The sequence below is a fragment of the Micromesistius poutassou genome (genome assembly GCF_964030765.1).
Source record: "Micromesistius poutassou genome assembly, chromosome: 7".
NCBI lineage: Eukaryota > Metazoa > Chordata > Actinopteri > Gadiformes > Gadidae > Micromesistius > Micromesistius poutassou.
The window spans coordinates 15,439,489-15,457,842 of NC_140277.1; the positions used below are offsets into that span (position 1 = coordinate 15,439,489).

Here is an 18,354-nt window from a genome sequence, read left to right on the forward strand (position 1 = left end):
AACAAGTTGACACCATCTGGCTTTGAGGCTGTGTTTATGGATGTATGTGCATGGCCGTGTGTCGAATACCTTAGCTATAACTCTACATGTGTGTGTGTGCGTGTGTGTGTGTGTGTGTGTGTGTGTGTCTGTATGCGCATGTGCTTGTGTGTGTTGCATGTGCATGGCTGGGCTGTGTCTATGTTCTTAGTCCTAAAGCTGTAGCTACAAATCTCGTGTGTCAATCGTCAACTATCTTAGCTATAGTTGTAAGTGAAGTGTGGTGTGTGTGTGTGTGTGTGTGTGTGTGTGTGTGTGTGTGTGTGTGTGTGTGTGTGCATCTGAATGTATTAGTGAAGTGTGGCACTGCAGCACACAGCCCAGTAGCCCACAGTGGCTTACTTATCAGAGAGCCCATGCACTGACTGAGGAATCAGGCGCTGTGAAATTGCAGGACGGTGAATGGCGAGGGCTGCAGCTAACTGTATTGTGTGTGTGTGTGTGTGTGTGTGTGTGTGTGTGTGTGTGTGTGTGTGTGTGTGTGTGTGTGTGTGTGTGTGTGTGTGATATTTTTTATCGGGGGCCCTTGCGATCACTCTGTACATCTAGCTGTGTAATCTAGAGGGCAAACACCGCAATAAGATGAAAAGGAAAAACGTAGGAAAACGCAGAAGTGATCCTTTTTCTCTTTGAATTGAAGCTCTCTCTCATTGCCATACGCTGCTCGCCCCTGCACGTGCATGAGTGAGAACAGATGCACCACCGGCCCCTGGGGGCCCGCATGTCATTTCCAGCCTTTATTTACAATGTTTGCTGTTCGGACCTGGGTGTACAGTACCGGGTGTACAAGCAAAATGAAATTGGCTTCAGGGTCAATATTTGCCCTCCGCTATTGCGAGTTGTATTTGCCTCTTTGTTTCGCTACCTCCGTCCGTTGCAAGGCATGCAAGATTCTCCTAATACCCTGGGATTAGTGGATATCCATGACTATACAGGATACCTGAGAAGCCCTCTTATAAGAACCCTATACGAATCATATATGGGCTTTATTGAGTTCATAGTCATTCATCAGGCACATTTTCACACATCGGGTGACAAATGGGTAGCACATGAAAACAGGCGTACATGCACACACACACACACACATGCGCGCACGCACGCACACACGCACGTGCGCACACACACACACACACACCACGGCCAAACGGAGTGGGTTTAGTTACCCGCTTCTCTCCAGAGTTCAGCAAGCAGGATGATGAGAAAACACACATGCGCACATTGTAACAAATGAAACATTATGATGACGACGACTATGGTGATACAGTTAATGTGGGAGGAAGTCTGAGTAGGATCCTCCTCGTCGCGCTATATCTTAATGAGAACATCAGGGCTGAACTGTGAACAGGAAATGTGTCTGGATGTGTCAGCGCGGCCGAGTCCAGCCCAGGAAGCGCTCTCAGACCCCATTTCACAAAGTACCTACTGCTAACCGTAATTGGCTTACGCATTCCTCTGAGGATTACCATTCACTACCTATTTGTACTCTGAGAAGTGAGGAAAACACACCGTTTGGGCTGCTTAATTGCCTTCAACTTTGTGTCAAAGCATATTAGCTTTGTGTTTGGTGTCCTATGTCTATTTTTCCCCCCACAATGGCTTTAATTGTATCATGGGAATAATAAGTCCGTTTATGGTTTGTCCTGGTATAAAGTATTAATAACACTACTGACAATGATGATAATACTAATACAATTATAATCATAATTGTACAATTACTTTGTCATTTCTGTTCAAATTTGAATGTGTTTGAATAAGGGTGTGCGAAGTGGGATACTTGACGGAATTTGAAAGGCAGATTCGTGCAGTCTTTTGAAATCTACATTTCCCGTTCGATGCGTTTTAAAAGCTCTCGACCGCGGATCTGATTTTCTCTTCTTTTCGACGGGTGTGCCACCTGCTGGTGCGTCACGATCCTGTCCGCCAATCACGGCGCTACACCCCCGAGACGCGCTCCTCGTGCGCCTTTTGGAGATCCCGCGGTCCTCGCAGATCCACCGGAGCTCCGTGCGCCACTCATCTCCAGAAGGTGGTGCGCTGCGGACCGTCCGCTCCCTGAGTTTGGACTGAACCAATTACCGCGCTGTACATTAACATGGACCACTGACAATACCGACTGGAACCCCCGGTTACTTGACGCACTCGCCCCTGGTGTCCGTTTAATTCGTGATGAGGTAAGTGCAAATGGGTTTTTGAAGTGGTAAAGTAAGAATGTTTCCCGGAGCATAGTCATTACATACATTTTCTTTAGATGTTGCTGTCGTTCATTGGATTATGCTGTCGTGTTGGAGTTGGAAAAAAAAATGATTCTGACATTTATCTACAAAATAGCCAAATGGTTTCAGGTACTTTTAAATGCATATGCAACCACAGCAACCAAAAAAAAGGTTTAATATGATGTGGAATGAATCTCCAGCAGCGTGTCTAAAGTTGTAGTAACAAGTGCTGCTCGTGTTCTTCTCCCCTGCGGTCCAGGTGCGACCAAACAGTGTTTCTGCGTTGTAAAAGTTCACTTGATGCAAACATGAAATGTGTCCCCCAAGTCACGATTTATAAAACGTGCAAACCGCAAACGTTTTTGATTTAACGTGAGTACGTTTTTCTAGATGCATGCGGGGCAGTATGCTAATGCATGATGGTTTAAAATAAATGAATAAACGAACGCTTTAATGACGTTCATCAATTGCGCGATTGCCTCGCTTCAGTGGTTTAATTGACATTTCGGCGGTAGGTCCCAGTGCTGTTTATTTACCATGTCCATAGATGGCTATATGAATGGATGTGGGGGGAAGGGGGACGGTGGGGGGCTGGGGGCAGAGTGCGTTTCTGGCAAAGGTGTAGCGGAGGCAATGGCAACCTCTGCCATGGTACAAATGTTTTGATTTCCCCCTCCTGGCTGCGATTAATCACAGAAGCTATATTGAGATTTGACAATGGAGAGGCTTCGGAATTGCCAAATAGAGAAAAAGCAATTCAGTTAATTTATTTCATGTTTGCAGGAGAACATTTTTTTTTTTTTAGTAGCGATGTACACTATAAGCATGTTTTCATAAACACAAGAAGCCATTGTGTTCATATCAATATGTCAACACATATGCCCTATAGAAAGCGGGGGCAGAGAGTGCACCTTGTCTGTCTGTGTGTGTGCGGCTGTCTAATTGTACATGAGAGAAAAGCCTCATGGAAAAAAAAAAAACCACGCAGACAGTGCCCGCTGAAGTGAATGTAGAAAAAGGTGGGATGCGGGCTACGTCTCTCCACAAGAACTAGGGGAGGTGATAGAAGCCTCGATGTACTGCGTGTGCTTCGGCCATTCTAGGTCTGACTCCGGGGGTCCATTCCCCCTGTGATGGATGGCATTATTGAACATGATCCCACCAGGGTATTGATCCCTGGCATAGGCATTTATGTAGCTTGAGCCACAGATACTAGTGTCAATGGCTCAAAATATGGCAGAAAGCTTTTCTTCCACCTCTATAACCTACATAGAGAGTGTGATGGTAAGGGTGAGTGGTGAGTGGTGATTTCCTAAACAATACCCTCATGTTATGGTTCATTTACATTGGTGCTGTTTAGATAATATACAGCCATACAGTCACAGTTCAACTATTAAATGTAAGCACCGGTGATACAGAGAGATGACGGTACACGTCGTTTATTTGAATCTGCTTTTTGCTGATGCTCGAAAAGCCACAGTACATCCCTGCAGCACGACACAATCCTACATGTCTTCATATTTTAAGAGTCTCAAGCTCCGATGGAAGGAGCACAGATAAGCAGTGACAGGCCTATCACACAGCAGAGGGGGAGACTTCCGGAAGCACCCTGCTGTCTGTGTTTCGCCGGTTCTCTGATGGGCCAGTCGTCAAACCCCCCAATGGCGGCAGGCGTCTCTGTCTGAGGCCAACGCCTCCGGGCCACCGGGAGACGCAGCCCGGAGACGGGGAGACGGCCGCGTCACAGGAGTCAGCTGTAGAAACAGAGCAGCTCACTGCCCCCCCATTGGGTTTCATTAGTCCTCGTCTTGATGCTAAAGCCTGTTTAATCCACTTCCGCAGCCGTGTAGGCCACAGCGGCGCACAGCGCCGTGCCGCCTGCGTGTCTTTGGACCGCCGTTGGCTACACCGACAGCGACCGTTTTCTTTTTTTCGACGTACGATTACGACATCCCTTCACTGCTGTCAGGGTTTCCTGGAGCGGTGCGTTTGCTCGAGAAATGTCTGGAGCGATGAAAGGCTCTCTTTGACTTAGCCTCTGAAGTAGAGCAGAACAACAGAGTGTAGAACAGAAGACGGTAGTTGGGTTTGACTATAATATAGTAGTGCTGTGTCCTATAGAAATGAGATGGAAGCATTTTTTGGCACACGCGAAATTTCATGATTTTGTGCTGTGACGTGTGTGTACAACTTGCAAGGATTAACTGTATTTAAACAGCTTTGTATTCTGTATCTCATTCCTTCGAACACACACACACACACACACACACACACACACACACACACAGACCAGCACACACACCAGCACACACCAGCACACACACACACACACACACACACACACACACACACACACAAGCACACACACACACACACACACACACACACACACACACACACACACACACACACACACACTCTCTCACACGAGCAGGTTGGCGGTGTGTGATTACTTCTGGTATCTGTTGTCCGTGCTGCTGCTGCTGCTGCCACCATGCTCATGCCTGTTTAACTTCACCCCTACACCGTCAGCCTCCAGTACCCTAATAAGACATTTGGCCCGGCCGTCGTTCCAGAATACATCCCGCAGCGTAACTGTTTGTTTACTGTTTCAACTACACCAACCAATAATTCAATCTGTAGGTCAGTGCTTTGGCCCGCACACACACACACACACACACAGACACACAACATAAGCAATAATTCAATATCCTCATTTATTGTCTGTGATATCATCATATTGTTTAAAGGTGCCATGACATGCCACCAGGTGTGGTGTGATTATTGCCGTTACAAGCTGTTTTGGAAATCTGAAAAAGTGGGCGTGTCCCACATTGCTGGCGTTACTTTAGGAAATGTATTTATATATGTGTGTGTGTATATATATATATATATATATATATATATATATATATATATATATATTTATAAAACGGGTGGCTTAAATCAAGTGATCTGATTGTTTCCTATATGTAGGCACACGGTGAGTGAACTCCTCGATAGTAGGCCGGCTAAATTACCGGCGAACCAAGCTACCGTCTCTAGCCTTCTCTCTGAAGGACGCTACAGTGTGTTGCATAGCAACCGCCGCACACTCTGCAGGCAGCCAGGAGGGACTACATTTGTGTATTCGTTAAAAAAATGCTTTTCCGACTTTCTCGTTTTTTTCAAAATTGAGGGTGTCTATGACTTTCATTTCGCCATACTTACATCAGTAAGTATGGCCGCTGCGCGTCGGGACGGACAACGCCCCTTAACTGGGGTACAATGAGCACATTCCACAGCCTGTCGTGATCTATTGCTTGAATATATATATATTTAGAAATATATGATTCGATGATCGACCAAGGTAAAGAAAGGAATAGGTCTCATTAATCTGGATTCCCATGTGGTGTAGAAACATTTAAACAGAGGCCACGGCTGAGCCAGCTGTCCCTTTGATAGGCTGCGCTCAGACCACACCTGTGCCTTCTCCCCCTTACTCACTTCTCCATCTTATTTATACTCTCACATATAACCCTATATATAGTTATAAATATACTGTAGATATAGATAGATAGATAGTTAGATATAATAACGATTAAGGGTCGATGCCATTAAATTGCCCTTAAATATCGCCCGATATTCAAAATAGTTATATAATGGCCGTTATTCGGTGTATATACTGTGGTATCCTGGGGGTGAAGCAGCTCATTGGGATTTGCTGCTCACCCTGCAGCAGGCCACAGCAACATTGCATTCTAATCAAGAGCTTAAGGAACCAATTACAATGGGGGGGGAGCCACTAACCTTCACACAGAACATGATGTGAAGCTGTTGGTCTTGGGAGTCTTTACATGGATGTGCATAGTTGAGGCATTCAGAGGTTAAAGTTTTGATATCGGCAAACATATGCCTATAGCGATATATCTATGACAGGCCAATATCGGACTATAAAATCGGCCAACCGATGTATTGGTCAGGCTTTAATTATTGTTTTAATATCCTTTATGGTCCTCACGTTGACGAAGTGCAGTAGTTTATTTATTTCTAGTTTATATAGCGGCTGATGGTTTTTATGCCCTGTAGCATGTGTTAAAAGGTGGCACTCATTGTGGTATTGACCTGTACGTTATCAGTTATCAGCTCAATCTTGGCCCCCCAGCTATCAGGCCCTCACCGGGATACTGTTCATGATGCCCGGCCTGTTTGCCTTAGGAAATTGTGTACGTTCAGTAAACAGTGATTTTCACAGACACACACCAAATAAGATAATGGAGGTGAGATGGTTTAAAGAGCAGCTAGTGTGCGAAAGGGCCTGTGGGATTCGGAGAGGGAAAGAGACGCTGGGGCTGTCAGTGATGCTATGTATTGGTTTGTGTTTGTGTGTGCGTGTGCGTGTGCGCGTGAGTTTGTGTGTGACTTTTTTGAAATATAGAACATTTTTTTGGGGACGCATGTCCTTATTAAGCGTATTTGAGAATTGGATTATCTCCATTCTTCCCTCTCCTCTCCCTCTCTTTCTCTTTCTATTATTTCCTCCTCAACCGCTTTCTGCTCATACCATTCTCAACCTCTGCCCTTCTCTCCCCCCTCCCCTCCCCCACTCTCTCTCCTTCCATGTTTCAACTGCATTGCAACCACCTTGAACCCTCTCTCCCCTGTCTTCCTTCCTCTGCTTTTTATGGAACTGAAAAGGGGTGAGCCACTGTTGGGGGGAGTTTGGTTTCATCCCTAATAAATGAAGGGCCGTTTTTTTATAGTGTCTCTGCGCTCCGTCTATTCTGTGTAAATAAATCAACGAGCTTGCCGTCCATCTTCCTCCGAGGAGCGAGATAGAGAGAGAGAGAGAGAGAGAGAGAGAAAGAGGTTATGTTAACACGTCAGAGAGAGAGAGAGCGAGAGAGAGAGCGAGACGGAGAGATAGCGAGAAAGAGAGAGAGAGAGAGAGAGTAAAAAGAGGGTTTGGAGAATCTGGAGTGAGAGACATGTTCAAAGTAGATGGATAGAAAAGGGGGCAGGAGAGTCGAGACAATGGAATTAGGCAAGGAAAGTAGAAGGAAATACGGGAAATCGTTTCAATCTTTAAGGGCTTTGTGTGAGAGGAAGTTTTAGTGTTAGGCAATAAGTAAAAGTGAATAATGAGCCAGAAAAGACGGATTCTAGAAAGAGAATTGCTGATGATGGGAACGTACCAACGATGGAACTTAACTTACATGGGTGTGTGCTGCTGTCCAATGCATTTTTTTTTTTTTTACTTATCTCTGAGTTATAATGCTGGCGAACTGAATGACATGCATGTCTAATGAGTACTTCCTAAATCCCGACCATGCTATTCTCATCCATCAAAACGCTGGCCAGAGTTGTTATTTAGAGAATAAAACTAATTGCCTAGACTTCGATGTTTAATCGCCTTCATGTCTAATCATTCTGGTGATTCGTGTCCCAAATCTGTTTAGTGTTCTTTTACTCAGCTTTGGATATTTCTTAATTTGTTAGCTTCAATATCAAAAACTAGATTTTTCTATGTTTTATGGGTTTGCCCAAGAGCACAGATTGCATTTATACTGATGCAATCACATCTTTCAAACCCATTTGTTTCTTCTCACTCATTTGGTCTCATGTGGATACATAAACAAGTTGATGTAGAAAGGAAACCAGAGAGGAGTGGAAATGGTAGTTAGTAAGTAGCAATTTAATAGTTAATGGTTTCATAGAACACTTTGAGAACAAATGTTGTTATTAATCCAGGATTTATAATTTCTCAAGACATACGTGGGCTTGGTCTGTTGGCATCTGTTGGTAGCGTATCAGTAACTTTATGGCTGGAAGAAAAGCTCAAGGGAAAAACTATTCTCAAAGAGCTCAACCGTTTTACTGGGGTAAACTAAATATGCATGCTGCTATCTACATATCCCTGCTGTATTTCCGAGATAAGAAATGCAGCAGTTGCCATCTCATTAGCAAACTGGCAAAAATTAACCGTGTAAACAGTACAATTTAAACATGGAGGAATTCATTTGTACAGCCCAAGGGTAAAACACTTTTTATCTGCTTTTCATTAAGCAGCATCATAAAAAGAGAACTGATTCATCCTTTAAAGCCGTACTATAACCTACAGCATTTCATAGCGTGAATGAAGTTTGCTCTTTTTGCTTGCATTTTGAACCCGTCAGCATGCCCTTGTTGTTTCCCCTGGTCATGTTGGCTGCTGTCTTGAGTACCTCCTAGCAGGTGTGGATCCTCTTTGTCATTCAGCGCCTCACGCGTCCCATCTAAAAGGGGGTACACTGAATCAATGACCTTTTTCTGTACTTGACTCGTTAGACGCCAGAGGGATGGATTGGGGTTAAAGTGCTTTTTAAAATATGACCGAATACATTTTTGACAGGCATCGATTGTACATTCTTCACCCTCCCTGCCCCCGTTGGTCATGGTTTTGTCAAAGCAATACATGAAAGCCCCCCGGTCACAGCGGATAATGGATTAACATTTATAATGCAGTCTGAACACTTTGGCGTTGCTGCCAAATGCAAGTTAGATTATTCCTCTCCGGAACCCCAATAACATTTGTGATTGGCGAAGCACAGAGTTGTATCGCACGTTCCGCATCAGAAATAGAGTCTCAAGGCATGTTTCATTTTCAGATAGGGTGTCAGATCAGTCAGATCAGTCAGTCTCACTCTAACTCATCACAAGATACTGTTTCCAGTCCTTTCCTTTGCTTCAAGGACAACCAAGCATAAAAACGCATTACCACGGCCACCTGCTTCAAACCTTCTACCCGGATAACAGTCTGACAGGAGCCATACGCCATACGACGTATAAACAAACATTCATATCGTTCCTTAGTATCCTTAGTTTCTTCTTCTTCTCCATGACCCCGAGAGTCAAAATTCACCTGCTTACTTTCCCCATTGTCTTTGTTTCACTGGCAGTCGTGACAGGAAGCTGTAGGATGTGAAGCCATCCAGACAGGGCAATCCTCTTCCACACGGTTAGAGGAACAGATCCAGGGAGAACAGGTCCTGTCGTCTGCAGGTCTTCACAGTGAATGGTTCCGTCAGATTTAATTGACGGTGCCAAAGGGGTTACCATTGCTCTGTGTCAATTCATAGAAAAATGTATCGTCATTCTCCCGCAGAAGTTAATATTTAATACTGTGTTCTTGGCAATGTTTTGAATTGGGCTGATATTATTGGATTGCCAGAACAATTATGGAAGCAGCAATAGAAGGAGTATTGGAATTATTATTGGACATGATAATTACAAACATACTAAAAAAACATAATAAACTGTCCATACACATGCAGTTAATCAGCCATGCTTAAAGCAAGTCATATAGAATTCAGGGTATTACTTTTTTGTGCGTGTATGTGTTTATATATATATATATATATATATATATATATATATATATATATATATATATATTTAACAATTATTCGCAGAAGGCGAAGTGAGTAGTGGGGAATAGCCCCCGAGACAGAAGGTCGAGCGTTCAGGTGTAGCATATACTAAATATATATGTTGCACTCAATGGTTCAATGTGGTGGAACAGTTGATTGCATTAAATGATCATAATAACTTATCTATGCAATTACTGCTCCAATATTGGTCCCACTACTAGCCAAGCCTTCCTCAAGACATTATCAATCAATTTATTATTTAAAGTGCAGTCTCACCATTGAAATGGTCTCAGAACACTTAAAAACAACAACAACAACAAAACAACAACATCAACAAAATGTTTTAGAACAAATAATGGCTTGGGACAAGAATATTAATGACTTAGGATAAAAAAAAACAGATTACACTCCATAGTGTTCTCTTCAACCTAGATTTAAAAGCATCCACAGACCCTGCTTCCCTAATATGACGGGGTAGTTTATTCCATAAATATGGGGCAGGGAGGCAAATGCTGTCTTACCAACTGATTACCATGGTTTCATTTGTTATGTGATGTATCACAGTCTTGATCTATTTTTTTTTTTTACAAGCACAGAAATCTCAATCTAATTGAAGCCTTGTATAATGTCTTCTGTGTATTTATCTCACATATTACATTATTAATTTCCCACCATGGGAAATGTATGAAACAGTGTGTCATAACACCAAATTAAAGGCATATACTGTATACCATCTGTGTATGTAGTGTCGTGCAATCAAGACAATCACGCTTACAGGGCTCCTGAAGTGAAAATGTGTCTGGGTCAATATACAAAGATGCTTCTCACACCCATTAGGTTATACAATGTCATATAAGTAGGTAGCCCATGAAAGAGGGTTGTGTTGATAATGGCAACCCGCAGAGCTGAAAATAAATAACCTGCATTGTCACATGGTGCTCAGGGATCACTGTGATGGGTCTGTGTGGCTGTAATGGAGAGTCCTTTATGTGCCTTCAACATTCACATTCTCCCCATGTGGCCTTCGCTCGTCACAGCTACACGCGTCGCCCGCCCGCCCGCTGTCTGCCATCTTAAGAGGCCTCCAGCCTCCGCGGTTTGAAGAGCCGTATCCACAAAGAGAGACCAACCTTGAATTTTTAACAGCAGGTGACTTCTGAGTGAATGAGTGTTCTCTACCTCCACCACACGGTGTTCTCCTCTCACCTTTTCAGCGTGGAAGTTGTTAGCCGGGAATAGACGGAGGTGGCTCTGACTCTCAGCCCCTGCTGTGCATTGTGCCCGTATATATATATATATATATATATATATATATACACGTTTGAAGGCTGCCTCTTATCTGTGATGCAAGGCGACGGGAAAGATGATACAACCTCACCCCCCCCCCTCCCCCACCGAGATGCTGCATGTGGATGGGCTCGTTTCACCGCGCCCACCGCCGGCATGAGCGCGCGTACGCTACAAAGCTCCAGGTCTCGTTGCAAACGGATGAACTAGAACTAGAAGAGCGTGTTGGGTCTCGGAGAGGTCCTGTCAGGACCAGGTCACAACGTAGGGTACAGACACATGTTCAGACGCTGAGTCATTCAGACGCTGAGTCAGAGCACTGAGTTACACCATTCATCACCGTCCCGTCCCCCCCCCCACGCCCCCCAATCACCACCGGGGCTCTTGAGCTACCTTAGCTTGGCTTCCTCACCCGGGGGGGAGGAGAGGATGGATGGGGGTGTGTTGGCGCGTTCCTTTCTCCCCGGGGTCACCTCCATTCAGCACAGTGCAGAGGATCTGGATGTGGTCCCGGGGCCCAGGAATGTGTGTAAATTGGCACATCATTAAATGCTTTTTGGGAGAGTAATGACATGGTTCATCAGGAGGGTGTCCCAGGGGTTGGTCGTGAGTGTGTGTGTGTGTGTGTCTGTGTGTCTGTCTGTCTGTCTGTCTGTCTGTCTGTCTGTCTGTCTGTCTGTGTGTGTGTGTGTGTGTGTGTGTGTGTGTGCGTGGGCTGCAATTTTCCCAGAAGTTCTTATAATGATCATTGAGGATCAGCTGGGATCAGTGGAGGTTGAAGTTTGGCTGCAGTTTTAATTTTGTTTTAGATCCAATTGGATGTCAAGAAAAGGGGAAACCGGCGAAGAAGCCCTGGTCAACACGGAAAGCTTCCAGTGAATAAATAGAGTTGATTTAGGGGGTAAAGTCGGGGAGAGTTGGAGGCGGGGATGAGTCAAACACCGCTGGCAGCGCCATATTAAATGAAAAGGTCAAAGCGGTTGATTGGCTGGGCGGTCCCCGGTCAGTTATTTCGTCTTTTTATTGAAACGCAATCATACGCTACACAGTTTATGCTGCTTATGGAGCAGGCTGCAGCTACGCCCCTAAGGGGCTGTGAACGTTTCACGCCCACCGTACGATGGTTGTAATTGGATGTACACACACGATATAGGCCGCCGAGTCGTTCCATAACATGCGCTCTGCCGGTGTCTTTTATTTCCTTTCCCCCCCCCCGGCGCGCCAGAACTTCTTGAAAGGTTCTTGAAGGCGTTGTGGTAAGGGGAGGAGGGCGCTGAAGGGTTCTCGAGAACAGCAGGAGAGAAGAGTCTGCAACATGGCGGCTTTCAGTGAAGGCTCATTTCAGTGGAGCCGGATTCCTGTAAACGGCCGTCACCGTTCATTGGCCCGTTTTGTTGAATCCTGAATTATGACGGCTGATGCATATAAATAAACATAATTAATACAAATGAGTCAGTGCAGGTCTGCGTGGCTGCTATTTCAATTACCGGCGGGTGTAATTGGCAGCGTCCCATCTGCGCCGAGAAGAATACTCTAAACTTTATACCTCGGAACTTTACACAAATGTTTTTACATGAATCATTCTGAAGCCCATGCATTGTAATGATAAACAGTCCTTTAAAGATCAAGTGGAAGGAAGACTTCCAGTTGCTTCCTGGGCTGGGTTACGAGGCCTCTGTCCCTCTTACCTCTGGCAGAAAGTTGGGCTGGGGAGCAGCACAGCACTTTGCTGTGCATACATCATAATCAGGACGTGTCGGAGTCCGTTTACACTGTACACAACCATGGTATCGGGCTCCTTTGGTTTTTAATTCGCTCACCGGTGTGTTCTTACACTTTCTAAACTGAAGGGGTAAAGAGCCAACTACGTCTTTTATTTGGGTTTTTTGTGTTTAATGACGTCTCCGACTCCAACGGCGCTGGATTGTGTGCTTTAATGTTTATTATATAAAGGGAATATGCTGGCTGTCCAGGCATTACGCGTCTCGTAAAAGCCTGTTTGACAAGTTGTGGAACATGACAAAGTGTGCTACTTCACTGTGTTTGAGTAGCGACTTGATACGATATGAAAAATAACTTTTCTTAGCTAGAACCGCACAAAGCACTTTGTGCGGTCTATTCAGGCAAAATGTAGACTCGTCTTTACATGCATGCATACCCAGTTCAACAGTTAACTTTTAGTATGTAAAACTTAAATTATAAGCTATGGAGCAATGCTCAACATATTTTTAATGGTTGTTATTATTATGATCCTTTACAAGCAATTATTTGTGAGAAAAGCTGGACATTTTATTTTACTATTTAAACTTTACATCTTTCATTACATGTGAGGGATATTATAAAGCATACACTTCCTATCATTGATTTTTCTTTCGTTCTCTCATGTTTAAAACGCCTGCACTGGGGTTTTTGGGGTCAGGGGGGGGTCATTGGGATTTCATGGGCGCATTCCTATTTATTGCAGCCATCAGTCAGCGGTCGGGACAAGACTTGAGTCAGACTGGGAGCGCGAGGCTGGTCTGACCAGCAGGGACGGTCGATCTCTGCTCCCTGCTCAATCCATCAGCCTGACATATGCAGATGGTCCGCCGTGACAACGGGACCTACAGCGACATCGCTGATCCTATATTTACCCCGCTCATGATTCTTCTGTAAATCAATGCTCAGCCATTCGTCGGATTGAGGGAGGTGAGCGGGTGGAGAGGGAGTCGAGAGATATGGCTCACTGCGACTGCTGGTGCGTTCAATCGGGTGAAGTTGACACACAACACCGGCCACGGTGTGGATGTGCTGACATGGTGGTACTGTTCGCCTGGGTGGGTTTCCGATGATCGCTAGACCTTTTTCTTGGCCCCGCTTGATTAAAACTTAACTATTCATGATTTGACCTAATCAAGTCATGTCCCATTCTCTGTTTTACCTGGAAGGTACGGCCCTATAAGGACTTCCTATGAGCACCGCCTCCACCTAGCGCATTAACTTTTCATTCTGCCGCACGCTGGCAGGTGATAGAGGAGTAGCCGTACGCGGAGCAGCAGATTGAAGGACAGGTTCTATCTTGGAGCCGTCAGGCTTCTCAACCTTATGGGGTTTCTGACATTCACTTTAGAACCTTATTATCATACAATTATTTTAAAATAGATATTCTACCTCATAATTGCTTCTAACTTTCAGTTTTGCACATTAGTGGATCTGCACATAATTTGATTTTTTTTTGTGTCCTTGGATTTCGTTTATTAGAGTATTTACAGTATCACCCTCTAATAAAATGTATGCTTTCTACTTTATTTACCTTCATATATTTTGTCATTTTTGTCCAGCATTTTTTTTTTCTTTCTAGATTATAAGTAGTTGCCAGTGACTGGCGTGGAACTTGAGCTATACTTACAATGTGTAATTGAGGTATTGGGCATTCTACCAGTAAAACAATATATCTAATATATTTTCACAATATATATATATCTTACCCTATATTTTTGAGCTTGCTAATGATCATCTTGGTTACCGACACAGTCAGTTATGATTTGATCAATATATTCCCTGAAGTAATCAACTGCAACTGGGAGTAGAAACCACCAATGAAATCCATCATCGGTCGCTTCAACTTCAAACCGCTACCTCTTAATGATCCTAGAATTCCTTGGCTCTCCGGAGAGGGGAAATTAAAACGTGCCTGTATCGGTGACACTGTTATGAATCTCTGAATTTCCATGTCATTTGTCATCCTACAGTTTCCCGGCATGAAGTGGTGCGTATAAACACAGAAACAGAAGGATAACCTACGACTGTGGCTGTGTCCACATCTGACCGCACGGCAAGGCAGTCTGGCCAGCATTACATCCAGGACCTCACTTAAAAACAGAAGATGGAAAGTAGCTCTCTTATGAATCGGATCCGGGAGGGAAAGTGATTTGCATGGGATCACATTCCCGATGAATGACTGTTGAACTGCTTTTGGATTTACGTAGATTGTCATATTTCCAAAGATCTTTTTTCGTTTTTGTCTTCCTTCATAATTATTAAAGATTATGTGGGCGTGAGAACAAACATGACCCGTGCTTTCATAACTGCCGTGCTGCGGATTGGTTTAAAATCAATTGTGTGTACCATCACTGGCTCTCTGTTTATAGTTAGTAGGATGGACCATTAATTTGCCTCAGTAGCTTGCAGCATGCTGAAGTCATTCAGCAGAGGATGTAATGCCTGGTCAGACAGAGGGCAGGCGGACCGCTCTGTCTGCTCCACTGAACGATGGATCCATTTAGGCGCTGCTGAAGACGCCTGTCGCCAACACATAAATATGTGTTGGCTTTCTGACGACACCTGTTGCGTTTTGCGATCGTTTGCAGTCCAACGATTGATGGGTAATGAAATCTTATCACAGAACCGCATCAGAACACCATCGGTTCCTTGTGGACAGAACCAATCCAGTGCTGTGTTACCTTCTCCCTTGGTATATTTACTCTCTGAAGGTGTTTGAGGTTCTGGTTGCGATCCGATCAACACACGATGAGATAAACATGTTCTGGCTTTATTCTGACTCTGACTCTGACTCTAAAACGCAAACCTTGACAACCCCATTATGTTATATACACACACGCACGCACGCACGCACACACACACACACACACACACACACACACACACACACACACACACACACACACAAACACACCTGCTCTACTCTCCTGCTGAGGAGAAATTGCCTTTAATAAGAAAACATCGGTACTGCTCGTCCCCCATCTGTCTGTCACCCATCCCCCCCCTCTCTCTACCCCACTACCCCCGTGGCCCTGCCCAAAGCAGAGGCTCAGCTGCTGCTACGCCTCCCCCTGTCACAGAGGCACAGGGATTCTGGATGCCTAATTGCTAATATTCTCCCAGCTGCCAAAAAGCTGTAGCCCCATGGAAGGAGTGTTGTGTTTGGGGTCATTTGTCGTTGGCCAGTTCTTGTTCTTGGGAACGAGCTATCTCATTAGGAGTGCGTTTACCTCTGGCCGTGTGTGTGGAGTGTCCGCAGCGTCGACATGGGGGGGCCCATCTTATCTCGATTCTATTTATTTCTAACTTCTCTTTCCAGTGCGTCTGGGCCAAAAATAATGAATCAAGACGTCTTCATTCCTACTTGTGTTTACGACACGACTTGCCAAACCAGGCAAGACACATTTTCACATGATTTGCTCAAATATCCGTCCGTCTTTCTTCCTATTCTCCCCGTAGCAACAGAGCGATAACGCGGTACATGTGTCAAAAACACCACCACAATAACAACACGAAGCGAAAGAGAGGCCCCCAGAATGTGTGTGAGAATGGTAACAGTACAGAGCTCTGTTCGTTTTTTTTTCGCAAAGCCCGCAACACAAACTCGGCGCGCGGCGTGTATAATTAGCCCGGGCTCATCGTGTGGATTTATCTTTTTGGCGTCGGGACGTTGGCCTTGTTTCTGCTAACTTGCGAATGTATTTATCCCCAGCAAGTCCGTTTTTCTCTGTCATCGTTTCGGGAGGCACTTCACAGCTCTAAGTGGTCCTATGTGAGCAGGAAGCCTGAAGATACTTCCAACTGTCTCCATCTGACGGGGGAAACGGTCGTTTAGCTGGCTCACGGCTCCGTTGCTGCGCCGGCGCTGGATTGGCTCCGGTCTTCTTCTTTAGAGCAGGACAAATGATCCGGTTTGACGTTGGCACGTGGCGATAGGTTGTTTTGTTATCTTGCGGTTGAACAGTAATAAGGGTTGAATTGGAAGGCTATAATCAGACTGTCTGAGTCGATTTTGTCCATCGTTTCGTATCTAGAAAGGATGATTGCAACTATTATGAACTAGATGGAGGCATCCGTCTCCACAAATTTAAAAAGTTGTGTCCACTCCAAGTCTATTTCTGATTTCCTTTCACGCCATTTATTCCTTTCATGCAAGATTTTCACACTGTATTTTACATAAGTGTGTGTTTGTGTGTGTGGTGCAGAACGGCCTTGCTTGTGTCACTGGAGAAGGACAAAAGTGTTTTGCCCCCTACATCCAATCTCCCTTAAAACCATAAGTGTTCCACCGGTTGTCTTTGACACTTCCTCAGCCCACAGTGGGGCTTTAGTAATTGTACGCCCTTATGCACTCTTAAGGTCTTCTTTATGAGGAGCTGTGTTGTGTTTTCAAGGTCAGGGTTAATGTTGTTTTCGTGACTATGTAGGCGGGGATAAGTATGATTAGTTGAGCACATATTTTCACATGCAAAAACCCAGGATGTCTTCAACGATCATTTGCTCTTGTGTGCCAAAAAACTGTTCTTCCTAAGATGCAAGCACTTATGTAAAAAATACATGTCTTCTTATACCATGCCCCCTCTCTAACCCCCCACCCCCACCCCCACCACCACCACCACCATCTCATGTCAGATTGCATCTTTGAACTGTGACAAAGTCTCAAGGATTGCAGCAGCCGTGCTTATACTTGCACGACTGCATCGGTATACTCCCTATCTGTTGCTCTGCTTTCCCTCTCCTCTCTTTCGCTCCGTCTCTCCATTGCACTTCTCTCTATTTCCCGATCCGTGCATGTTGCTCGTCTCTCTCTTTCGCTCTCGTTCTCTCCCTCTCTCTCTCTATATATATATATATTTTTTTTTTTGCTCCCATCTCTTATTCTGTCCCTGTATCCATCGGTACGTCTCTATATCTCCTCTTTCTTTCTTTCTCTCCCTCTCTCTCCCTCTCTCTCTCTCTCTCTCTCTCTCTCTCTCTCTCTCTCTCTCTCTCTCTCTCTCTCTCTCTCTCTCTCTCCCCCTGCTCTATGGCTTAAGTACTAATGGATAAACAGGTGCACTAGGGAACAGCGTACTTGACCTAAGACCCTGCCTTTCATTTGGTTTAATTGGTACCCAGAACAGCAAATGTTTTCCTAACATGCGATTCACTTTGAAGGACTAAGTCGGACCATCATATCTACATATATTATACCGGCCCCCGTGTTTGGCATTCAACATGAGATAATAACGATAGCAATAACAGCTGTGATAGGCCTCGAAGTACACACGCGCACACGCACACACTCACACACACACGCACACGCACACACACACACACACACACACACTCACACTCACACACGTTCCGGATCAAGCGATCCAGATTAGTGTGTGGAATGCCTAATAGCAACATGCCTTCATTCCCGGAGAGCAGAGACCCGGGTAGGAGGCAGCAGTCCCCAGTCGGGGGGATTCTCCTTCTAGGTGCAGGGGAGGATGCACATGGCTTGTTGAGTGTCAGCCAAGCTGCCGCCGGTACGCCGTCGAAAGCCTAAACGCCGACCATTAACATTGACCTCTGTGGTCCAAAAAGGTAAACGACACGTTTGAACAACGTCTGGATGGCGATACATCCACGTTAAACTACTGCTGCGTTGCCGTTGGCTGTCCGTGTCCACCTCGCCG

General features: G+C 45.0%; 1 protein-coding gene across 1 annotated transcript in view; it reads left to right on the top strand.

The window, feature by feature from the left end:
* Nucleotides 1-2,073: 2,073 nt before the first annotated feature.
* The window catches only part of chrm3a (cholinergic receptor, muscarinic 3a), a gene marked incomplete at its 3' end in the record, with an annotated part of 53,250 nt that continues 36,969 nt past the window's right edge, over nt 2,074-18,354 (top strand). The window contains exon 1 of the mRNA XM_084470388.1: nt 2,074-2,210. The remainder of the gene's footprint in view (nt 2,211-18,354) is intronic.